The 24,666-nt window shown below is 37.5% G+C and overlaps 1 protein-coding gene across 1 annotated transcript in view; it reads left to right on the top strand.

The window, feature by feature from the left end:
- The window catches only part of SORBS2 (sorbin and SH3 domain containing 2), a 168,951-nt gene that overhangs the window by 23,499 nt on the left and 120,786 nt on the right, over window positions 1-24,666 (top strand). Inside the window, 1 exon segment of the mRNA XM_064511053.1 lies at window positions 252-375. The gene's annotated coding sequence lies outside the window, so the exon portion shown is untranslated.

The raw sequence follows: 24,666 nt of genomic DNA, 5'->3' as shown, positions 1-24,666 counted from the left end.
CTTTTAACAAATTTTCCTTCATCCATGGTACTTGTTCTGTACTCTGTTGCTTTAAATAAGAATTTGGACAATGAACAAATTCTCTTCTGTGGATTTCCTGGCATTTTTTTTTAGTTTGGGTTGAGAGCTGGTTCTTTAGTATTACATTTTCATTTTGATTGTAGGCAAGCCCATTGCTGCTGAAAATAGCTCAAATGCACTTAGAACAGAAACAGCCAGCAGCTGAGATTCTTTCTCTTTCTCTCTTGCAGACTTGTGTGTGAGTTAAGCTTATTAGGAGAGAACCCTTCATAAAGGGCTAAATCAGCAAGCGCTACGTATACTGAAAGTTCTCACTTCCTCTGCACTTGAGGCACAGAGAAACTTGTCTATCTGGTAAGTCCTATTTTTCTTATGGATTTATCTTTCTGCTGTTATGACTGACATTCCTGAGTTTCTAATTAGTAGTTTTCAGATAAAACCCACTTCTGTATGCTATATATATAAAAATATGAAAACTTAACTGCAAAGGCATTACTTGCTTCTGAAGCTCCTCAAAATAGACTTTTTTGTATAAGACTTTAAGTGGATTTCCTAAATTGTTTAGCTAGTGTTTGTTCTCAGTTTATTACAAGGAAATTATTAAATGCCTTAAAGTAAAACTGAAGATTGCTTTGTCTTAAAACTCTTTACCTATTTGGAGGTTCTGAATTTAGTGAATTAACTTCAGAATTTGCATTATGAAGTGCATTGTGTTAAGTCCAAGAGTTTAAAAATAGACTTTTCCACCAATTCATTCATGGCTCATTGCTGGTTTCATTTTCTGTAGGTAAAATAAGCTTGTTACTGATGCAGCAGTATATCAGCTTGTTTTTTCTTAGTAATATGTACCTATTAGGACTGTAAGCATGCCCCTCAGCAGTTGTCTTTCCTTTGGCAATATAGTTGTAGGTTTTCTCCAGTTAAGGATATTGGGTGTGTTACAGTTTTTTCAGATTTTGATCATTATACTTCAAACCTTTCTCTTTTCTTATGGAGTGTTTACTGAATACAACCTAAACAAAATTTGAGGTTTTGTCCTCTACCTTCTATACTTTATTGTGATTACAATAATCTTCAAAAAGCAAGAGATTAAAGCCTTTATGAATATTTTTTAGGCTTTCCAATGATCAGCCTTTTGCTCAATTCTGTGACTTTTCTAAATAGTTAGCTAGCATTAAATGACTGCCTGTAGATACCTGGTTCACCCCATCACATATGCTATAGTCCTTTGACTTACCACAATTATTGTGTATGTATTGTGCGCCCTGGTTCAGCACAGTTTATTTTCCAGGCTTTGCTGTAGTCCTATAATTTACTTCAGAAATATGTTGGAAGTCTGATTTTCGAAGTACTTCATTTAAATGTATAGTAGTAGTTCTGCATTATATTTTCATAGCAAAAAAGTTAGATCAGTGCTTCTACATAAGTTGTTTTGGGAGCCTTCCAATTCATTTAAGTTTTACTAGGAGGCTTTCCTGCTTTTTTGTGTAAAAAGATATTTCACAGGAATTTTTGAAGTCTGTATATAATTTCATGTAGTATATCTTTAAAAAAAAGCACACAAAAAATCTTTGTATAAAACCCAGGTGTTTTCTTTGGAGATTTTCAGAAATAGTAAAAGCAAATCTGGTTCAGTGCATTGCAGCAATGTAGTATATTGGTATATGTGAATCATGAATCTAATTCTGCTTGCTCTTCCTCGTGGTAGGAGGTATTAATAGTAAAATGTAGGTATCTCTTTCAAAACTGGAACTTCCACTGCCTGGCAGACTTTCATACTTTCTGCTTCAGATGAGACAGTTTGTCTCCTTTTCCCTTCCTCTTTTAATTAACCCATATCCCTTTTGGATTAAGGTCTCTTCTGTTCTTGTCTTGCTCTTGCACCTAAAGCCCCTTCCTCAGTACTGTAGCTCAGTCACCCTGTCCTCGTACTTTTGCAGTTCCTTTCACCATGCTCTAGTGAATGTTTGTCTCCAAATTGATAGTTTTCGTGTAGAAAGAATGACTTGTCGTTTGAGACTTGCTTCAGAAAAATTGAAGCCTCCAAAAGAGTTTATGATGATGTTGGTAACTACAGTATGGCTTCTGAAATAAGTTTGAGGGGAGCAATGTAGAAATTTGAGATCCTTTAATTATTCCAAAAGACACAACTGGAGGAAAAAATTAAAGAAATCAGTCTGCATAATAGATAACATTTACCAAATATTGTCTGTGAAAGTAGTGCTTTGAATTGTGTGAACTAAGGGCCAAGGATGGTCTATCAATGGTCATTTAATTCGTGTATCTTTAAGCATGGTAAGACCAGGTTTTTGTCTAGCATTTAATTTTTTGACTGAATAACCAACCTTACAGGAACTTGTATCTGGCATGCTGACACAGCCCAAACTTGAGCTGTGTGAACTTGGCACTAATTCAGCTAAGGGGAGGAAATCTCAGGAGAGCAGAAGAATTTCTTTATTTGCTTAAGTATACCTCTGCATTCATGGGGAGCAAACAGTAACATTTTGTGCAGGTTCCTGCCTTTGACAGTGTGTCTTTGTTCACTTCCCAAAGGTGGTGTCAAATACACTGTTGAAAAAAAAAAAAAAACTTTATTTTGCATTTTTTGCTTTACTTAATATGCTCCTAGGGAACCCTGTAAGTGTGAAGCAGCCTAGCACTGTTGCTTGTAATTCTTTGTGTCTGAAGAATAAAGGCTCACTCAGAGTAGTGCAGGTCATGTAAACATGCTCCCTCCTTATTGCCTTTATAAGCTTAAGAGGGGTGGGAGACAAGTGTATCTGTAAGCTTTTTATGGCTTAATACATTTAGTCAAGAAGTGTTTCAGAAAATGAAATTTCCTTCTTACCTGTGTAAATGCTTTTGAAACTACTACAATTCATGATATACTGAGCTGTTGCTTTGAGAAACAATGGATCTTGATAGCTTGCATTTCTTGTCAAGTAAGAACTTAATGCTGACAAAGACCTTTAATATACTGTTCTGTCATGATGTGTCTGTTTGTACTGAGTGGTCTAAGTTGCTGTTGCGAATGGCAGGGTTTTACAGTACCTGTTCTCTATGGGATTCCAGTCCGTGAGCAGAATTCCAAAGTGATATGGTTATACCAGCAGATCAGAGCAAGTTCAAACTACGTTATTTATCTGTGTTAGAGAAATGTTTCAAAAACTGGTGAGCGAGATGTGATGGAGGAAATTAATTGGAATGAAAGGGTATCATGCAAGTGTCTTCCTTGCGTTAGCCTTACATGGGGATATACCAAATTGGAGCTGCTGAGAGCATGTGCATACTTATGTGGGATCCTTGAGTTGTTTTTACCTTGGACTTACCTGTCCTTGTACGGTCTGAGGTGGTGGTAGAAAGCTCTGGGACAAGTTTGTGATTCTGTATCTGACATAGCTGCTTTAGAAGAATACAACTTTTATTGCATCTTAGCCCACTGGTTATCTCCTCATACTGCAGTAACAGAAAGTGACAATTGTCTCCTTGGTTTAGACTGTACACTGATCTTTTAATATGTGTAAGTGAACTAGGAACTGGTATGATTCTTGTATTCGTACATCGTTAGTCTCCTGCAGTTTAAGGGGGGATGGTAAAATTCATTACTCATTAATATTCTAGTATAGCAACGAGCATCTTTGGGGGGGTTACAAGTTTTAATTATCCAGGTTTTTAGATGATTATGACTTGCTAAAAGAGTTTCTCTTGAGATGAATGTTTTTCAGGTTCTGCAAACTTGGTTTATTTTTCTTTAAAAAAAAAAAAAAAGTTGGCAATGGAGAACAGATACTTCTTGCATATGACCTACACAGTAGTTTAATTTTCATAAAGCTGTCTTGTTTTCAGTGTCATTTGACTGACTTGTGTTTGAGTTTGAAAAAATATTAGTTGGGTAACAGCAAAGTGGCATGATCAGTAGATAGTTTAGCTACCTATGCATTAGTACTTTAAAGAAAGTACACTCATACACTGTCTGTTCCTAAATAAGCACTTAACATGCATCTTAGTACACTTTAATCTATTTTCAAGATGGCTTACATAAAGTATTACATGCTTATGTTCACATGCAAGACTGCATTTGTCTCCGTATATTAATCGCTTAGGAATTAATGTTTCACTAGTGGCTTAAGTCCCTAAATATTTAATGCTGTTTAGAAGGCTATGTTGTCTTTATTACTGGAGGCAGCTTGAGCACTTAGTCTGCTTCAATGCAATGCAAGATTGCTAATCACTGCTTCCACTGTCAGATTTTTCTTCTCCATTAAAAAACACTCAATATAAATGTTAAAGTCAAAACACTACTGCTTGTTGCTATCTCTTGGAGTAGGTAATAGTAATACAGACAGAGCATTTTACTGTTAATGGCTTTGCATGAGGTGAAAGATGCTTTGTTAAAATTGAGCAAGTGTGCAGTTTTAATCTAGTGTTTGAACTGGAATTCCAGATTTTCTTGTCATGAATGATTTTGAGAAGTGCCACCAGCAGCTGCCTATTTAAAAAAAAACAAAACAAAAAAACAAAGAACAAGCAAAAGAAACCCTCCAAAAAACTGAGTTTAAAAGCTCAAAAATGTAACTAGGTAGACTTGTCTGAATTCCTGGAGCATGCAAATGTGCTGCAAATAAGCCCTGTGAAGTATATATATGCTAGTGGCCAAGCTTTCTACATTCTGACCCCCCCACACACACCGTGGGTTTCTCTCCTTTGTGTAAATAGGATAAACATGAATCCACTTATTTGGAGATAGCTCTGTGGTTTATTGCTTCATAGCAGCTGACTTGCATGGTGGTTTCTTAGCAAAATGGTTAAGTGACAGGCGGCTGGTCAGCATGGTGTTGATCTGTCTTCCTGTGATCTTGAAGTCTCATCCAAGTGACTTTAAAATGTCTGCCTTTTTATAGTGAGATGTGCCAAATATTTGCTTGTAAAACCAAATGTTTGGGAAGCCAAGGAACATTTATTTGTCTATGTAGGTATGTATTAAATTACTTGTAGTAGTAAGGAATGAGTAGGACACCTGAAATGAACCAGAAGCTGACTTCAGATTGGAACTTGAACAAAACCTGTCAACACTTTTTCATCCTGAAATACAGCAATTATGTGAAGATTGGCAAGGAACATGGTTTTCATTAATTTTTTGGATCTTTATACTCCTTGGATCAAGATAGAACAGGAATCAATAGAGCTGAGTGCAACTCCAGTTTAAGTCTTTTCACACTTGATGGAATAGACTTAGTATATGCTTGACCAAAGTGTTTATAGAAGTTGGACAACTGTTTCCAGTGGAAATCTGGGATCCTTTGAATAAGTCCTTTCTAGGCCAGCAAACACAATCATGCAAGCTTGAGAAAGTTTTGAATCAGCTGGTTGAGCTGCTTGTTACAAAATGTTTATATAGTATATATATATTTCATAATGTTATTTTATAGAGCACTCATGAGTATTCAGTGTTGCAAACTTGGTCTACCTACCTGCTCACAAATTACATGACCCAATGATTAGTCTGATCTTTGAATAAACACATATCAATAGGATGTGCAACACGGACAAAATGCTTGTTGGGAGAGATTTATACTAGGTGATAGGTAATGTAAGTATGTTCTAAATGTTACTCCCTTTTCTTGTATGAACTGAAATACTAGTTTTAGGCTTTTGCATAAATTGCCATATTTCAATTAAAAGGAGTTTACTAGACTGGTTAGAAAATGCTCAATTTGTTTCTCTTAAGGTTTCTGGGGTGTGGTGGGCTTTTTGTTTATGGTCAGAAATGTACTTTCCTTGATCAAATGCTCTGTGCAAATAGAAATAAGGCAGCTTTTAAAATGAATTTTTCTTTCTGCCAAAGAGTCTTTCCTATGTGTTTGTATGACCATAGTTAATTTGGAATGAACCCACTTACTAAATTTTAAAATCTGGATGCTCTGTAAATAATGCTTCTGATTCTGGCACAGTGGGCACTGAATGATATTGCATTCTTTGCACTGATGAAGTTTTTATACTTTATTTTTACTTTCTTCCCCTTTGTTTCACACTTGGCGGTGTTATGGATCTATTCAAATTACATTGTTATGTCCAAGCAAGTAATCATGCTTATTAGTGATGGATTGAGTTCAATAGTAAATAGAAAAGACATCTCAACAGTATTAGAATGCAACATCCTGCATTAAGTGTAGGCACTTCATTTATTCATGGATTTTTGACAGTAACCTTTGTATGTACAACCTTCCCTTTTTCTTTTGTAACTGGAGCAGCGTAAACATCTGTTTAATGTATAGCTGTTCCTGTGATGCTATCACTGTATAATTGCACAACTGGTGTGAATAACTTTCATGTTCCAATGTGTGAAGTGCCTGTGCTGTAACACTTAACACTTGTAAGTTCCTGCCTGAAAACTCACAGCAATAACTGTCTTAAGTGAGAAAAAGATTGCATGAATTAACATTTCATTAAATCATCTAATGAGCAGTGATGTTTATGTATCCTAAATGTGCTTCGAAGTCACTGGAAATGTGATTCAAATGATATAAATTCTTCTTGGAAATCTGTAGTAATATGCAATTAAGGAAAAGCCTATCCTTTCTGCCACTTCTCTAAAAGTGATCAATAATGAAGAGTAGTATGCACTTGTTTGGACAATACTGAGCATAATGAAGCTGTGATGATAGCTGGCACTGAGAACTGCTTGTGCTAATAATACAAAGCTTCCTAGCATAACCATGTAAATCAGAGTCCTGCTTTGGGCAAGTGGACAAATAAGAAAAGCTCAAAATTCTGTGAAAGAAAAATCTCCAATATTTACAAAACCTTCTGTAAGGCTGTGTTAATTTAGAGGGTGGTAGCTGGCTTGGCTGTTCATATATGGGTGTGCCAAAACTCTTCATTTTTAGTCAGTTGTCTCACATACTCTTACTTTTTTTGCTATTACTTGCTAGGTGTGATTGCCTTTCGTGTGTGCTGTTTGTGGGTAGCTTGCTTGTAGTAGAATTCTTCTGTTCCATGTGCAAGTGAGGCATGACAAACATTCCTGTTGATCCAGACACTGAGGAAATTGCTAACCATAGATTGCAATGTCTTAGTTAAACATAAATAGTTTTGACTGTAAACTAGTGTGTGTGGAAGCAATTGGGCAAAGAAATTGATAATGGCATAGGCAATGCTAGGTTTCTAGTTTTGGTCTAACCCAGGTGAGTAAACCATCACAAATTGTTACAGTAGTGTGACAGTTGGGCTAAAGTCAGTCAGTTAAGGGCTTTAGTCCTTTTGACATGGGCACTTCTGTGCTGGCAAAGCAGTATCTCCCCACATGAGACTGCCAGTATTTCAGTCTAGCTGTGACCTCTTTTGTTACTGGAATAAGCAAGGAATTGCAATTACTGTTGCAAGCTGAATCCAAGGTATGTTCCTCAGTGAGGCTAGGATGTGTGGTGACTATTGTTCTGAACATGTTATGTGTAGTAAATACAGCACTTTGTTCCTAGGCAATGTCTGAGGCTTAACTGAATTTAAAAATCAAAGTCCTTGTTTACAAGGCAGTGGAGTAATTGTGATTGAGTCAAGCTTCATGCTGGGTTTGCACATCATTGATAGAGGTGCAAATAAAGTCAGAGCATGGAGAACCGAGCTGATTTCTCATACCTCAAAATCTGCAATATAAATATGCCTTTTGAGTCCAGATGTCTTTCAATCTTTGTAAGGAGGTTTATGACCATAAGGATCTGTATGACAGTAATCTGATTTCTGAATTATTTCTGGCCTAGATTTAGATACGGACATGACTGTAGGGGAGAAGAACAATGAGCTAAAGCAAATTTATTCTGCTGTAAGGATGTGTTTATCTTGACACTTCAAGCTGCTTATCACATATGTTTTTAGAATAATTGTCCCTTGAATGTTGCAATGGATATAAAACTGACAGTCACAAATACTGTGTGTCTTTTTCTTGCTTTCTGATGGACTCCAGAGTTGGACCTTTGCTGAAAATAACTTCTGGCTAGCTGGAGCCACAAGAAGACAGAACTATTTGAGGGCATGTGGTCAAGGCTCAGCTGTTTGGGCTGTGTTTATCATGCATGCGATAGCTAGACAAATAGAGGAAATTGTAATGAGGGTGAAATATAGAACTAAAATCTTGCCTAAATCATTATTTTTATAACTATTAATAAACCTGAAGAATAGTTCCTGCATTAGAATATTGTTACTTGAATACATTCTGTTCTTATCTTTCATACTGCTCTGGCATGTTCTAGAGTTACTACTTTTTTCCTTCTCTGCCCTTGCAGTGAGGGCCTTGAGGGGCCAAATTGCTTGGGCCTCTAGATTTTTCCAAAGGGCCTTTCTGTAGGCCACTTGCTTTTGTACCAACTTCTTCATTGTCTCTCAACATAACTGTTATTGGTCAATGCTTAGTGACCCTGTTTCAGTCTTTGGGTTTACAAATGCATTGTCTGCCTAGAAAGCCTGCTATAAATCTTTGCTTGTTAACAGGTTTCTGACAGTTCAACTGCCAGTTAAAAACATGTTAACATTTTTTTGATTGTTGAAAGCATTTCCTTCACTTTCACATTTGCTATATGTCCTTATGATTCCAGTGAAAAAGTTTATCACCAAGAAATATGCACTGTCCTGATGAGTTTTACTAGAGACATTATTGCTAGCTGCTTTGTTAAAATGTGGTAGCATGCTGCAGAGCTAGGTGAGTGGGGAGCTGGATTCCAATTTTTCCTTTGCAATGGTATGCTTAGCCAGTAGCACATTTCTACCAGTAGTGGTCTCACTGGAGAGAGACTAGGAAGGACAATAAATATAAGCTGTTGTAGGTGAAGTAGACTATATAAGCATTACCTCTAATGCCTGAAATGCCTAATGAACAGAACTGCAAATGCTACTCTTTATCAGCATATCACTTTTAAAAGCTGTGTCTTTGAATTTTTTTCATCTGGTATGTGAATTATATCGTACTTGTGAAGGAAGATTGTCAGTTCTTATTGTTTAAATGTCCTTGCTTTTTTTTTAAAAAAAAAAAAAAAAAGCATTTGTTATCAAAATGAAGGTGCATCCAAACCCCTTTGTAGGATGTGTATTTGTAACAGCAAGAGGGTGCTATAAGAACTGTGTGTTCTTTAGTAAAAGCTGCGACAATCTTAAACTGTTCTATAGTTCAGTGAGATTTGACAGATTTGATCAATGCTGATGAGATGGTGAAGCAGAGTGAATGTTTATCAAGACTGGAGGAAACTGCTCATGTGACTAAAGAAGCTTCTGTGCCTTGGACCATTTGATGAGGTATTGGACTAAATCTTTAATTTTTCCAGGTTTTTTCTGTAACAAAAGCTCCCTGTAAATACTGAACTACACTTTTGTGGCACTGTCAGATATTCTGCCTGTTAATTGACAGGATGCAATTCCTTTGCCTGAAAGGGCAGAAAACTTCATTTGCTCTGTAAGACCTTTGGTCTGGTGACCTCTTCTGTGCTGTTGATCCCCCTCTGAAAGCTTCAGAGGGGGGTTTTGGAGCAGAGTACTGGGGGGGTGAGGGTACAGGTTGCTCTGTGTAGGTGAAGAAAAGGCTGCTCCCTCAAGTTGTGCTATGTGGTAATCACTGTCTAAGCTATATTTTTGAGGTATCCTTTGTAAGAATATTAATAGCAATTTTTACAAAAGACATCAGTAGTTATAGAGTAAGGTTGGTTTTAGTGGGAAGAAAGACCAATATTGGAAGGAAAAAAGGAATGAAAGAAATGGAAGTTGTCTGTCTGGGACCCCTTAACTGTGCAAATATTGCAGTGTTTGACAAGTGGACATGTACCTGTGTATGTGCACGTAGGTCTTTGCATGTGGCAAAGAGCTTCTCATAGTGTTGGAGTGGGATTTTTTTATGGTTGCAGCACAGAGGGCCAACTTTAATCTTGGTTGAGTTTACTTTTCTGGGAAAAATAGGGTTTTGAGCTTGTGGGTATGGTTTCTCATCTCTGAAAGAAATTTTTTCTAGTGCTTCAGAGATTCAGATGAAGAGATGCAACTGCCAGGTGGACTTTGCCAGAGCTTTCAATCACATGATTCTTGCAGGAACAGTATTATAAATATTACACTTCAGTAATGTATGCTGTGGATACCCTGATACTCTAGAAAACTTGACTCTGGATTACTCAGTATTTTTGAACACCATTCCCTTTCATATCCACAGATAATGTAGTAGAAGTTAAGGTAGTTTTTTGTGGGGGATTTGTTCTGTTTTGAGCAGGCAATGTGCCAGAACTCCTTCCTCACTACTAGCAGTGTTAACATGCAACTTAAAAGGTACCTTAAAAATATTTGCTAACTCATTAGTTTGTATTACTGTATTTTAGAGATGGGGAGTAGCTTTGCAGTAAATGATTCATCTCCAGTCAATATCAATTACAAAAACAGATTTTACAACTGGTATTTGGGCTTCATGCTGCCCTTTTTGTACAAATTAATGTTGAAAACAAATGGGAGGACTGTGCTGCTTTGGAAGTGCTGGGTGGATTTTTCTCCTGAGTACAGCTGAGAGTGGTGTAGCTTACCCCTGTCCAAAATGTTAAGATGTAGCCAAATAGCTTTACTCTACCTTCAGGCCTGTTTTCTAGTCTTCTACTTTTGCTGTTATATAGGAGGAGGAACATTATTCAAATCAGTGAGTAGCTCTGCATAGAGGTTGTATAGCTAAGTGCAGAATCAGACAAGGCCTGTGTTGAATGTTGTTATGATAGTGGCTAGAGATGCCATTTAAGAAAAATTCTTCCCATTCCTTTGTTGCTTAATGTGCTTTCTTGGTCTTGCTTAAAGAAATTTAACACAATCCAGAAAAGGAAAATTTTCAGAATCAGAAACCAGTATCTTGGATTTGCTATGGAAATTCTATGGATTTATCTAAATGTATGTCAACTACCCACAATGACTGCAATTCTGTAACACTGCTTTGCCATGAAACATTATTGAATTTAATAGCCCTTGTAGTCAACAGGGCAGATGTTTTCCAAGTTATTTGTTACTTTTCCAAATTATTTTTGTTACACACTTGTGACTATGGTTAAAGGTAAAAAGCCATAGTAATAATAGCAAAACCCAAGTTTCTTAACATTTGTATAAAGCGTTCATCCATGTATGTTAGTAACATTGGGGTTTCTTCTACAGCTTATGAAACAGTCCTGTTATCTTCATGTGGAGAAAACTATCTTAAGGGATCCCAGTCACTTAATGGCAAATGTATAAACTTAAAGGAATGGTGATAGAAATAATGCTAGGCTGATCTAGTCAGTCCCCTTGCCCTGTGGTTATACTGAAGTAGGCATTTAGATCTAGCAGCAACTTGAAGGTGGGCTTTAGCTTGCCAAAATACTTAAACATGCAATATTTTTCTACAAGTTGCACCAATTCTGAATTATTTCTGAAACTATGCTATGATTTGTTTTTATATGTGGTAGTATTCCACTGTAGTGTTACAGCAGAAAATTAACTGTCCAGATCGACTCGACTCTGCTTCAGAGGATCCTTGGCTGAAGAACTAGCATATTGCTCTGATACTCTGTAAATACCAGGTATTAGTAGAGGTTTGTCCTTTCATCTTTATTGCTGTTTGAAGTTACAAGCTACAGAGAATTACTTTAGAAAAGAATTAGAATATCCTAGCAGGAGATGGTATTGTGGTTTTTAGAGTATTAAGGAAAGATGTCTTTCAAAAGTAGTGCTATATTGCTAATAAGCTGTGTGAAGCAACTTGTGTGACTAATGTTTTCCTTCCTGGGCTTCCTTAGCTTGCCAGCTTTTTGTGGTGAATCGGTCCTTATGACCTAGTAAAATATCAGATTGGCCAAAACTGAGGTCTCAGGCATTGCTGTCTTGAGCAGTTGCTTGTTTTCACTGATGTTAAGTGTATTAGGCTAGAAACTTAGTAACCATTAAGTCCTTTAAATGACCAGCTTGAAGTTGGTATGAACTGCCTGTTGTCTGTCCTAGTGTGTTCACAGTTTTAAGTCAATGTAATTTGCTTGTCCAGCTGAAAACTTATTTGCAAAACAGCTGTTAGTTTTTGGTCTTGTTTGGAGGATTAATTTTCATTTGGATAAGTGAGTCCAGCTTACATCAGTTGATCAGTAGACCTGATACAAGGAGATGAGCCTTTCCTGTGTTGGAGGCATCACCTTTGATTGGCTTGAGCCAACTGTAGAACTGGATTGCTTGTCCTCCGTAGCCTTGGTAGAAACAAAAATGAGGGGTTTGTTTGCTGGCCTCAGGCTTAATATACCTGGTAGCTTGCAGTCAGTCTTAAACATATGTATGTTCCATGGAGTTTTCATTGTGGAAAATTTGCAGAAGTAAGATTTAACACAGTCTGTGTCATGAAGATTAGGTTCCAGTAGCATTTTTTAACATTTCGTACCAGTAACTTATAGCAGAAAAGGGTGATATTAACAAATGTTAACTCTAGCCTGTTTGGGCTATTCTTTCTAGGTGTTCTCATATGTAGAGAGAGGTGTCCCCAAAGGGCAGGGATGGTTCTGATGTCTGTCCTTTGTTGCAGTCTGGAGGTGGCTTTGTTCGGCCTTTCCATAGACAGGGGAAAAAGCTTGGGCAAACTAGCTCTTTTCAGCAAAAGTTAGCCTGAGTTACTTCCCTTAGTACCACTGCATGGCCTGCACAAACCTCTGAATAAACAAATGATTTACAGATTCAAGGAAATCACTGTGATGTGATTATGATGACTGATGCAGAAAATATATTCTGGTGGTCCAAAAAAGCAACTGTGTGAAGTTAGTTAAAACTGGCAATATGAAACCTCCATGTGCCCATTCAGAATAGTTTCTGCATGTGCTCCACTGTCTGTTTCTTCACAACACTCAGACCCCTTCAATCTGGTAGGCTGTTTCTACACTGTTGGGCAGGGTATTGCATGGGGTGTCTTGTGGCTGGTATGTGGATGTGCAGCCTGACAGGGTGGGACCTGCCTTGTTGCTCTGCTCACATGAGTCTGGATGACCTGGGGATTAGGGCATTTCATGAAGAATACAACCCATGCTGTAGCTACAGATGCAGTAATTTGGAGGCTGGGTTCTTGGCCCTTCTTGAGTTAAGGGGTCCCTCACCTGAGGTCATTAATGCCCTTCAGTTAGTCCTGTAGTATTTAAAAAAAGTAACTATTACAGGGTCATATTCCTTTCTTTTCTCATGCCAGAACTCTCCACCCATTCTGGTTTCCTTCACATTTTTCATAAGGTTCAAGAGTAAACACTAATTTTGTTAAATGTAGTTTTTTAATGTATACATAGTTTTTTCAGTGAAGTTTTGCACAGTATAACTGTTTGCAAATTGCTTTGAATCCAGCTCATTTCAGTGGTAAAACATACAGTCTGATTTCATAAACAATTATCTTGCTCTAATTAAGATGATGAACTCAGCACTAGGACTAGAATGAGTATCTGAGAGGGCAGGCAGGTCTCTAATTCTTCTATGAGAAAAAGTCTAACTGTACCTTTATCCTGCTAGGAGAAATTTTTCTTACCCAAAGGAGTGTATTAAGGAGATATGGGCTAAGTTGGGTTTATATAGGGTGCATTTATTCCTTTATTCTCTTGGGGTGAGATCTAGGTAGGGTGCTGGTGACCTCTAATACTTGACCTACATAAAAATAGTCAGCACAACTTTTGTCTGCTTCAGCACAGGCAGCCCAACAGCAGTGCTTGGATAAGAGCAGTCATGAGATGTAGGATTACAGAAAGCTAGTGAAAGCAAAGGGGAGTAGGTAGAGAAGTCCATCCCCCTGCTTCTCCTCCCCCTCCCCCCCCGATAAACCCTGCCTGTTCCCACATTTTTACAGTGCCCTGGATTTTTATGTTGTAATTACAAGTTGAGAGATTTAAATGGAAACTTGTTTAAATCAAATGCTTTCTTTAAGCTGTTCAGCTGAATTCCGAGTGACCTAATGTGAAGGAAGAAAGCCTGATCTAGACAGTACTCATTCTACATCAATGCCCAGTAAAAATTAGTAGACATACAGTTAAGCCCCTGGATAGTCATCATGCTACATAACTGAGGATTCTTACCTCTCCCAGTCCCTTGAGAGGAGAAAACCATCCACTGATTCTTCTGCCAAGGCAACTGTGTATGAGGCTGGTTACCAGGCTGTTTAGTCATAACTGTAGTCGCTCTTATGCTGCTTCCTTAACAAGATAGTGTTAGTGGGCTTTTGTATGAAATCATAAAATACAGCTCTACAAAAAGTCTTTAGCTGTAGTTTCCTGACACACAGCTCACAAATGCAATAAGATAACTTTTTATTATGAATCACCACCATGCCTTCCACCATCTGAAAAAGCAGAGTGGATGAAGCGAAAAATTTCAAGTACAGATGTGTAATTACCAGAAAACAGTAGAGATAGCAATACAGCTCAAACCTCAAGTTAATCTTTCCAGGAAAAAATGAAGAATGAACAGATCCAAGTTACTGTTTTGATAATTTTGCACTGGCCTCTTTAGAATGAGTAGAGATTTGCTAAGATACAAGGTATACATAATTTATGTTGATGCTTGAGTCCTTTTTGAAAATTGAGTACCTCAAATCACTATATTCCAATGTGTCCACTAAAAATGAAAGCAATTTCATATATTGACTTCACAAATTTTCTTTAAAATATTGTCAGAAATTGAAAGGCAAAACACTTGCACTTTTTATACTTTTACTTTTTTTATATGCTTATTGATGTCAATTGATAGGTTTTCTTGCTTTGGACTTCAATCCTGGCATGTTCAGAAACTTTCAATGCAACAAATAAGAAATTTGGTATGCTATACAGTAGGTAAAATATGTAACATGATTAATGACAAGAAAAAATACCTCAAAAAAAGGTATTACTGCAAAACATCTGTAAATGAGCACTGTAGGAGCAGTTTAGTGTTGATTGTGTTAAATCACAATATGTTATTCAGAATCTAAAAGGAGTTCTTTGTTTCATCAGTAAGTTCTGCATGGGTTACTGTCAACACTGATGTGTTACATTGATTTCAGTGGATTTCAGGTGGATCTAGCAAGAGAGATTGGCTAAGGGTTAACTGGAATTGGGCCATTAGTTGTTATGCAAAGGAACTTTTTATATAAAACAACTGGTTTTAATTTTCAGTTTTGGGGGGGAAAAAAGTTGCAAAGCTTTAGTGAAATTGCCTACCCTGTAAATAGTGAGGCCTATTTTCTTGCATGTTCTAGTATGTAAACATCTACACTTAGGACTTCCAGCTCTTGGATAATAATCTTTCTTATACAAAAGTCTAGTTCAGTCACAAAGATGCATTGTTAGATCCTGTCATAGAGGCTGAAGATGAATTATATGCCTTGCTTCCTCATCTTAAGTAAACCATTCTTTTTTTCTTAATGCCTTATTTCATATGCCAAGAGCAGTACATCTGCTCACAATGATAGCTTCAACCTTATGAATCCTTTTTTATTAGACAATGAGTTAAGATTGTGACCACTTTTTATTAGCAGAATACTGTCACATGGATTTCATTGGTTTTGCTTGTCTTCACTCTTGTACCTGTCAAAACTTATAGCTCTGAGCCTTTATGTATCCTTGATGTCTAGACCTATTGCAGTTGAGCTGTGCACAGAATGGTCCTATACCCTGTGCATGAGATGAATGCATCTGGATTACCGCAAGCACAAGCTGATTTTAGTGTCTATGAAGACAGCTAGTGTAGAACTTATCCATGTCCAGTCAGGAGGTTACTAGTAAAAATGGCAGTGGGTTACTGCTGAAAGCAGCAGTCTACCACAGTGAGTGAGATGAGAGGTGGTGGAACTTACTGTGATTTTTTTTTAACCATCTGTTAGAAAAGTACAGGTGGTCTGGGAGGACTAAGGCCAAGATTAAAAAAAAAACAAAAAAACCCAAAACACTCTTCAAGGAAATGTTCCAGCAGTTTGTAAGTGATGTAGGAACTTGAAACCTGTTAGTCCTTCAATGAAATGACAGATTTCTTCAAAATTGGATTGTAATGATAGGTGTTCAAGATTCAGACAGATGCATGGTAGGAATTTCAAAAGCATATAAACTCCCCTAACTCAAACCAGTTCAAGGATTTAAGATGCTTTTGAAAAGGGGCTGAGAATCCTGTATCAAGGAGAGGGTTTCTTTTTCTCAATTGTACACCTGAATTTCAATACTTAGTCTCAGACTGGACCTATTGAAAGTTAGTCTCTTCACTATGTAGTCAGTACTCTTTTACATGTAGTCGGAGAAGCTCTGTCAGGAGGAAGTTTGATCTGGAATAGGCTTAATGCCTACTTGAAAGTGTCTGTATTGCTCTCAAGTAAATAGAAGGCCCTAAGGGAATTATTCCAACTTAAATAAGTGCAGTGAATCCAATCCTTAATCTGTATTGCCATCTGTTCTGATTTCTTGCATGAGTCTATTTGTCTCTCATTTCTCTCATGGTATCATTGGAGAACTTTAGCTTTATTTGCTTAATCTAGCCAAAGCTTGAGATTACATTCTATTTGCCCCCTACTCAGTCAGATTAGATCCAACTACAAAAGGTGGTTCTGAAGTATTTTATTTAGCCCAAATAATTTCTTTTTAAGGAAGGACTTAAATTACCATTTTCTGAACGGCTGGTATTGGCATTATTGAAATGTGCTGTTTCTGGAATTGCTGGGTTGCGTGCGTCAGTGACTTAAAACACCTTCTGCCAGTGTGTGTGGGAGAACTGTATAGAATGTTTAACTTAAACTAGTTCAACTCATTTTAAGCATGCATATTTGCCAGTGTGGCCTTACATGACTAATTGTGGTTTTGATCTGTCAACTCAGCTCAAGGGGAGGAACCTTGTCTGTTTCTGGTGATTTTTCCTTGGCTTGGAAGCAAATGTGCCAGAGACTGTCTTGGAAGGGTACAGGATTGAGTCTGAAGTAGAAGTACTCTCTGGTGGCATGGAGCAGTACCAGAAGTCACAGTGCACATGCTTCTCCCTTGGCATGGCACCACTATGATGTAGGTGCATCAGGAGAAAAGGTATCCAGACAAGCATGCAAATCCCTTCTGTGCTGGGGCCTCCTATCATTGCCTGTTAAGATGGCTGTTTGTGGATTTTTTGATAGCTAGGAAACAAGCTGTGGACATGAAATCATTCCAGAGTCTGAATAATTGTGAGTATTTTTTAAAGCAGGGAAGGTATCAATAGTTGTTTGAAATGAAATAATGAACTTGACTGTGAGATGTAAAATAATGCCAAAGAAACAGCTATGAAAGTAGCTTGATGCAAGACAGAACTCTTTACTGATCTTAAGTTTCAGGATGTTTGACTTAAGGGTGGCAGAGGGAAATGCTGATACTTTCAAAAGCTTTTCAGGTTTTTCTCTTCCTTTTCTGCTTAAGCCATCCCTGGGAGGAGTTGAAAGCAATATATTAGCATTTCTTTCAATGCAAGATACAGCTTCAAGCCTTGTAATTTCTTGCCGCACCTCCTCCAAGCAGTGCTGCTTACACTAAATTGTGTTCTTAGCTTGGTTACATGATTTTTCTGTCTTAATGGTAGTCTTCCCATTCCTGAGAGAAGCAGCTCAATCTTCACAAAGCTGGAATAAAGCTTTTCATTTTAAAATGCTATGGAATATTCTGGTTGTAAGGTAACTTCAACAACAGATTTCTTTATTTTAAAGGCTGCTACCATTGCATAAAGACCTCCTTAATTTCCTGATAGACAAACCACTGAAAATTGTGAATGAATGCTAAAGTAAATGTGCAGACTTCAAAATTTCCTGAATTTAAAAAAAAAAAAAAAAATCCAGCAAAGCAGATTAAAGTTAAAAGCTGTTTCAGTTTTAATATGTAGTGAAGTATAGAATATGTTGAGGTTTTTGTGAGTATTTTGATTTCAGGTGGCCCCAGGATGCTGAGACTTTTGGTTATACATTTTTGGTGGCAGTGATAAATTTAATGTAGTCTCCTTGAAAGCAATGTAGTTTGCCTAACTATCTTGCTGCTTTGGGAATTTCTTGATAGAGAAAACTTTTATTACATGTTTACTTGCCTTTAAACAGAACTGACACTGGGTTCTCAATTTTGCTTGTTAATCAATGGTTTGCTAAAAATGTCAGGGAAAAACAGAATCTGGCCTCTTGTTGATCTGCAGTAGCATCTCAATGGTAGAGAATCATTAAGCTTAATTAAGATCAAATATTTATTAAGCACTTTTAGATGAACTGAGTGTGTTCAGTGATGGAGAAATTTTGTGGGTAATGTGCTGTACTAGTAACATGAGGCATGCATGGCTGAATAAACCTGCATAGAGATTTTTTTCTTGTGGAATGCCTTTCATCTAAGGAGTTTTATTTACTTGGCATGTCATTTTTCCATTCTCCTTGGATATTTGAATGACAATTTATTTCAAAAACTGTCCTAATAAATTGATAGGTTAAGGTGCTTAGGGATATTTTATTTCCTCAAACACTAAGTGTCATTTTTCCCCTGTAATACCAGTATAGGGAAACTGGTGAGGTAATCAGTACTGAAAATAAAATTTTGTCCTATGACTTCAAGGTGTGACCTTCAAAATGTTTGCACTAAACACTTTTTCTCTTGCTTATTAAAGGCTGGAACTGTCACTAACTCAGAAGTGTCTCACTTTCTAGCTATAATACTTTGTTATAGCTTCAGCAAAGACAAATAACTAGAATCAAGTGTGAAGATAGACAGCAGGGATAAGCTGAGTGGAGAAGCCCTTCAGTCAGCAGTATTTTGGGCTCATTTGTCAGCTGTGCACAGTCCTCTGTATGGAAGCTGAGGCTTTCCTGAGGTGACCAGACTTCGCAAGGAGCAATTGCAATCAGTTCTTTGTATGGAGCCATAATCCTAGGAAAGTCTAGGTTCATGACAGTGATCATAGGGCAATCTGACTTATTGAAGGTTCAAAATTAGGGCTGACCTTTGCCAAGAACCTAGCAGTATTGCCCAAAGGCAGTTGCTTTCTGTGATAAGTATAGTCTCCAGACCCCAAAGAAATTATATTTGCAAACTAACAAAGATAAAAGTAAGCACTGTAGCCTGTGGTACCCCTTCAAAGCTTCAAATGTAAATTGAAGGGTTGGAAATAGGTCAACTACTTGCTAGCTGTATTTTTTTAAATAGTGCTGCTGCTTTTTAATAGTGTGCTGCTGTAGAAAGGTCATTTCTGTCCCTCTAAAATTGAGGAATGGTGACCGGAGGATGCTGTTTGAGAGTGGCCTAATGTCTGTGAATACAGGAAGCTTCTAGGGTGTTTGTTTCAATGCCCTTCTGTTGTGAAAAGGGCAATGAGGGGCAACTGGATCGTTAATTTAAAATGAGGTGGAAAAAGTACGGGGCCATATGTGGAAGATGCGGAGTGCTGGCTATTCAGATCTTCTGTCAAAGTGAACTCTTTCTGTGTGTCAACAACCCACACTGATTAGCACTTGTCATAGCAGCAGTGGCCCTGTTCAACATTTAAGTAACAAATGAAAAGAGACTGCAGTTTTTCAGGTTTAATAAGCACTAAAATATAGAGACTATCTTTGGGATCAGTGCGAACAAACCATTAGATGTTTTCTCTGTGGTTAATGCTTCATGTGGTCTGTTTCAGTGGCAGCAGTGTAGCTGTTTGCAGTCATCCCCCCAAATGCATGCAATGTGGTATCTAATTTAGCACAAGGATGGGCAAAATATTAACACGAGGTGGTTGTGAGCAGGTAGGAGTGGAAGTGCTTGGCAATGGGAAGTCACTGAGGATTCTTTAACTAGGTGTTCCCACACTTAAACTTCAGCCCAAATTTGTGTGTAATGTTTTTTATCCTGTTGACTCTAATTCCTGAGAACTTTCCAATTAATTGAATTAACTTGCTTCTCCTACACTATTTTGTCTGACATTAGGACCTTCCCAGAGCTAAACCAGATCAGATAAGGTCAATTGCTAAAAGAAGAAGGGATGGTGAGTATTTTTATGGCTGTTGGGGTAAAGATGTTTCCAGTAAGTGTGTTATAACAAGATAGGAATGTTTTCATCAGAAGTTTTACATCAATACTTGACAAATTCTACCTGAAGTATGGCGCACATATGCTTTTAATTCAGTAATGATGCCTAGAATAGTCTGGGGTACAACTAAGAAAATGCAGTAGCTGTACGAGTGTTAATAGTAGGGATAGAGATTTGTGTGTGGAAATCTTTGTAGTATCTGGGGGGTATATTTGGATAACACGAAATAGTAGTTCCGGAGAAGTTTGCCACTTCTTTCAAGCCTAGGCAAATGCTTTGTGATTCCTGGTGTTACAGGTGAAAGGTGAACATGTGTATGTGGAGACAATTTGTTGTTAGCCCACTTGATGTTTTAACAGTTTAATCAAAATACAACAAAGCTATTAATCCAGCTACAGTAACACTAACACTCATGGTCCAAATTAATAACTTAAGTCTCAATAATTTGTCTTAAAATGTTATACAAGAGAACTTCCTTATGTGTCCTTTTCTTTGGTTTTGTGCTTACCTTTCCAATGTTCCCCTGCATCCCTAAGACTGGCAGTTTTGGTCATCAGGAGAATGGAAGAAAGTAACCATGAGTTGTTAGCATCCCAACATCTTCATGAGGAGGCGAATGACACTTATGGTGGACACTTCTCTCTTTGCTGGCAGGCCTTTATCACACAGGGTATTCCTAGCACTGAAGCTAAAACAAGTCAGGCAGCAGGCCCTGACTGCTGCACAACTGTTAAACCAAGCTAAAAAAGCAGCTCAAGCAGAGGCAAATGCTGACAAGTCCTGAGATCCTGCACTACCCCCAGTCAGTGCAACACCTGGGCCTATCACTAATAGTGGCAAAAGTATATTTAGTGGACTACTATAGATCTGGGCAAGGTAGGCATAGAAACTGTTTTGTGTCTCTAGCCCACCCTCTTTGGTTCTGGAGTAAAGGGGAAACCAATGCTTAAAATATGTCTATTAGACTTCTCAAATCTTAGGATTTCTTCTGTGCTTCTGGAAGCTACCTCACTTTGTGGCTTTGTCTACTGTCTAGTGCTATATACAGCTAGATTCCTTTTTCTTTAACATTTATCAAAATGAGTCTGGTAAGAGGTTTTTCCTATGTCAGGAATGTTTATTTTGTCAGTTTCCTAATTTCTTCATGTGTGCATTTAGTTATAAAGCATGCAGTTCTTTCAGCATTTCTGGAAATGCTCAGCTTCTAATTAACCTCAACTGAAACTTGTTCTCTTTGTAGCAAACTTGAGGTTGCTGTGGTTGGTGATCAGGACAGTTTTGAAGGAGCTAGTACAACAAGCTCCATATAGCATGGGAAGCTTTTACAGTTACTCTTAAGAGTGACACACTCTGTAGTGAGGCAAGATCTACAATTTTTACTTGAGTGAAAAAGTGGCAAAATATTCTCTAAAAGTATTTTTAAATAGAATTACAGTTAAAATAACTGAGATTATTGATATGATGAAAGTGCCCTTTAATAGATTTATTAGTAACTTTTATTCCACCATTAAAAAAAGATTACATTGTGGGATTTCACAGTCTGACTTTAAAGCAAGTGATATTGTTGTGTACAATTAAGAGGAAATGCTTCTCCACATTGTAAACTTTTCTCTCTACTTAGAACCTAATATGGACTCTGCTTTCAGATTTAGGAGTCTCAGTTCTCACATTTTTCGGCTTCTAGAAGCTGCAATGACTGTAGGCAGACTTCTCAATTTAAGTGCATCTTTTCCTTTAGGAATATTGACTCAATATCACCAGTGCCCAATAGCTGCTCTTTAACAACTTGCTCCATTGATGAGGACAGCAGCTGAACCACTGGCACTCTGTAGACTAAATTGGGATAAGTATTTGTTGATGAGCATCTAAGAGTGATAGCTGGAAGGCAAAATTCTTGACAGCTGGGCCAGTGAATATAAAGACACTTGGGCATAGTGATCTGTGGAGGCTGATGCTGCAGGTCCTGATCAATAGATTGCTAGCAAAGAAATGCATGGGATGGCTGTCAAGACACAGGTCATGTTTTCAGATGTGGCCTACCATTATATGCACTGTTTCAAATGTGCAATACTAATTGTATGCATAACTTCTGGCCTGCTGGCCCTTGTGCATCGAAATACAGAATTTACATGTGATTTTTCTTTTTGTCCATGCAAATTTTATCACTTATTTTCATATACCATTATCTGAAAAATAGTAAGTGCATGTTACTCTATATGCAAAGCTGTACTCAAATATGGGTTGGGTCAAGGCTGTCCCAAAACTATACCCAGCTATTTGAACCCAGGAAGGAGATATATTCTGATTATGAAAGAACAAAGTACTAAAAAGTAAACACTGGATAAAATATTTAAGATGGTAGAGCCACAAAGATTTAAATTATTTTCCTCTGTTCTTGTGTATTCCAGAAACAGTATCTCAAAGACTGCACTGATTTAAAGCAGATTCTTCATTAACTAGGTCTCTGTGATATTTTGTATGACTAAATGTGGCTGATCAAGCATTGTGTGCTACCTTAGGAATTACAGATATGGCTTGGTTAAAAAAAAATATATATATATATACACATATGTATATGACCTTGACATGTTTTGAGCTGCACAATTAACAGTGTGGTCAATAGGAAATCAGCATAGTATGTAATCCTATTTAATCACAGAGATGTTGGTTCCATACACACAGGAGTAAAAGCTGAAGAGTGAAACCACTTGCCACCTTTAAAATGGCCAAGTATACTGTATTTCAATTTACTACTGAACAAAATATCCATTGGCAAATTATGTGTAAATTAAGACTGGCAGTGAATCTCTAAATCCTTTCAAGTGGTTAATGAAAGTTATCAGAAATAGACACAATCATAGATAAATACAAATAAGATGCTCTTTAGTGTACATAATTATGCTTTTATTGATAATATAGGCCAGACTGCTTCCTATATCTTGTTATAGAGCCAAGGTCCAGGTCTCTGCTGGCATAACTAACTTACTTCAGTATAGAAATCCAGTCCCTGCTGTATTCCACAGTGAACCTGGGTGGGACAGTGAGCTTGGAATTTCAGAGACACTTTGAGGGCCTGCGGGAAAGTTTGTGTGGTGAAGGGTTTAGATAACGGAACAAGCAGGGAAGTGTGCTGGTTATAGAACAGGAAACATGTAAACATGGCACCATACCTGAGCTTGTAAGCTCTGCCTGGGTAGAGTGTTGGGGCTGTGCTGCTCTTAGGATTAAATTGCTGCCTGTTGTGCTGTAGTATGCTTTGGAAACCTGTGAGCTTGGAATGATGCTAACTTGAGGTTTTTATGCTGTAGGCAATTGCATGTTACAGAAACATACTTAGAAAGCTGAATTGTTTAAACTCAGTGCTACTACTTGTCCTAGGTGTCCCTTAGATGACTTTGAATCCTAACCTAAAAACTGTATTCTAGTTCTGTTGTTTCTGTACTTATATGCTTGGCATCCCTGGGAAGTCTGTGTGAAATCTAATAGCAGGAATTGTCGCTTGCATGTACATCTCTTGTTAAAGAGAAATTGCTTGTACTTGGTTTCATAACACAGTACTGTCATCTCTGTTCCTATTAGTTATTACAGTTGTTTTGTGTACTTACTGTTGTCAGCTGCTGTGTTCTGAATTTGACTGTTTCTGTAAGTTTTTCAGTGGTCTGTGTGTATTCACCTTGGTTTCTCTGACAAGCATAAGAAACCTGGTGTTCATGATATGCATCAGTTACAACATACACTACCAAAAGTAGACGTATGAAAGATTTCCTTCCTAGCATTAAAAGCTGATGGACCAGAAACATTTTAATTTTTACTTAACTATGTGGGAAAATGTGTTCATTTTTTTAAAACAAACATGTATCTCTTGACTTTTTGAGCAGCTAATGTTGTCTCCACATGTGATACAGAAACACTAAAGATACCGAATGAGCTGTGTTTATGTGCATTGTTCCTGCAAATTATATATATTGCACATGCTCTCATCTTGTTCTCTTGAGGACCTGGGTTTTCCATCATCTATATTTTATAAGTGTTGTTACTTAACCTATTGCAAGGGGTAAAGTTCCTCCCCTCCCTAAATCTCATACCTATCAGGATTCTTGCTCATTTTCTCTCAGGCAATGAATACTGTTACCATTTAAATTTGAAATAGTGGTTAGTGTGCAGTAAGTGTCTGTAGAGCATGGCTTTTAAATATACAATGAGTAATTCCTACATGTAAGAAAGGAAGGGCAAATTAAGAGACTGGAGGAAAAAAGTGCAAGTATAAACAAAATCTGTTGGCATTTGGAATTTCTGGAAAGCAGAAAATATTAGATCTTAGCAAGCCATCCTCATTCAGCCCTGAGGTTTTGTCATCTTGTTGCTGATGTTGAGAGTTACTTTGTGCTGCAGATACTTCGTGTGTGAAATAGGGGGAGGGTCTGAGGAAAACATGTTTTGTGTGTCAGGTCTTCAAAAGAGCCAGGCACACTCCTCTGCTGTCTTTTTGCCTGTTACCATAACTATCTTTTTTCTTTATAAAGAGCAAAGAGTTAAAATCATACAAATGAATAGCAAAGGATATATGTATATGTATGTATATGAGAGCCTTTGAGCAAAAATAAACACTAATAAAAGAAGCCTAAACAGTTTTTGGTATAGCTATCC

This window comes from Dromaius novaehollandiae, chromosome 4, assembly GCF_036370855.1.
Source record: "Dromaius novaehollandiae isolate bDroNov1 chromosome 4, bDroNov1.hap1, whole genome shotgun sequence".
NCBI classification, from domain to species: domain Eukaryota; kingdom Metazoa; phylum Chordata; class Aves; order Casuariiformes; family Dromaiidae; genus Dromaius; species Dromaius novaehollandiae.
The sequence above is the reverse complement of the archived record's forward strand: the minus strand, read 5'-3'. Positions and strand labels throughout refer to the sequence as shown.